This window comes from Etheostoma spectabile, chromosome 23 (assembly GCF_008692095.1).
Source record: "Etheostoma spectabile isolate EspeVRDwgs_2016 chromosome 23, UIUC_Espe_1.0, whole genome shotgun sequence".
Lineage (NCBI taxonomy): Eukaryota > Metazoa > Chordata > Actinopteri > Perciformes > Percidae > Etheostoma > Etheostoma spectabile.
The window spans coordinates 18,828,325-18,828,791 of NC_045755.1; the positions used below are offsets into that span (position 1 = coordinate 18,828,325).

A 467-nucleotide genomic window follows, 5' to 3' on the forward strand; every position below is an offset into this window, starting at 1 on the left:
AGGTTTATTGTACAGCTCAAATAAAATGTACAAAGTCTTAGGCGATTAGAATCCATTGTTATACAAATATTTTGTATGTATGTATGCATAAGGGTAGAGAACCATGAGACCCCCCCAATGGACTCTAGACCCCGGTGGCGGCGACGAAGGAGCCCGAAGACCTGAGTAGATGAATGGAGGTGGAAGGGGGGGTGGAGGGTTGCACTCTTTGCTTGTAACGACAGCTGATAGCAAAGAGAAAACCAATTATTTAAAACAGGGTGGTGACTCTGTGATTGGCCCTTGCTATTTGTGTATGATTGTGATTGGTTTAGCAGGAAGGTGAACGCCTCCAACAGCTGATTCGAGTCAGGTAGAGCATTGATTAAGAGTAAGGTCTTCCTGAAAGAATTTACACCGAGATACATTTCAATCAGGAGAGACTAGTTGTAGATATGTCACAATTATACACAGCATGATAAAATATA

At 42.2% G+C, this 467-nt stretch overlaps 1 long non-coding RNA gene across 1 annotated transcript in view; it reads left to right on the top strand.

Moving 5' to 3' along the window:
• The first annotated feature begins 167 nt into the window (after positions 1-167).
• LOC116673268 (uncharacterized) overlaps positions 168-467 on the top strand; it is a 15,430-nt gene continuing 15,130 nt past the window's right edge. Inside the window, exon 1 of the long non-coding RNA XR_004327806.1 lies at positions 168-179. This is a non-coding gene — a long non-coding RNA (uncharacterized LOC116673268). The remainder of the gene's footprint in view (positions 180-467) is intronic.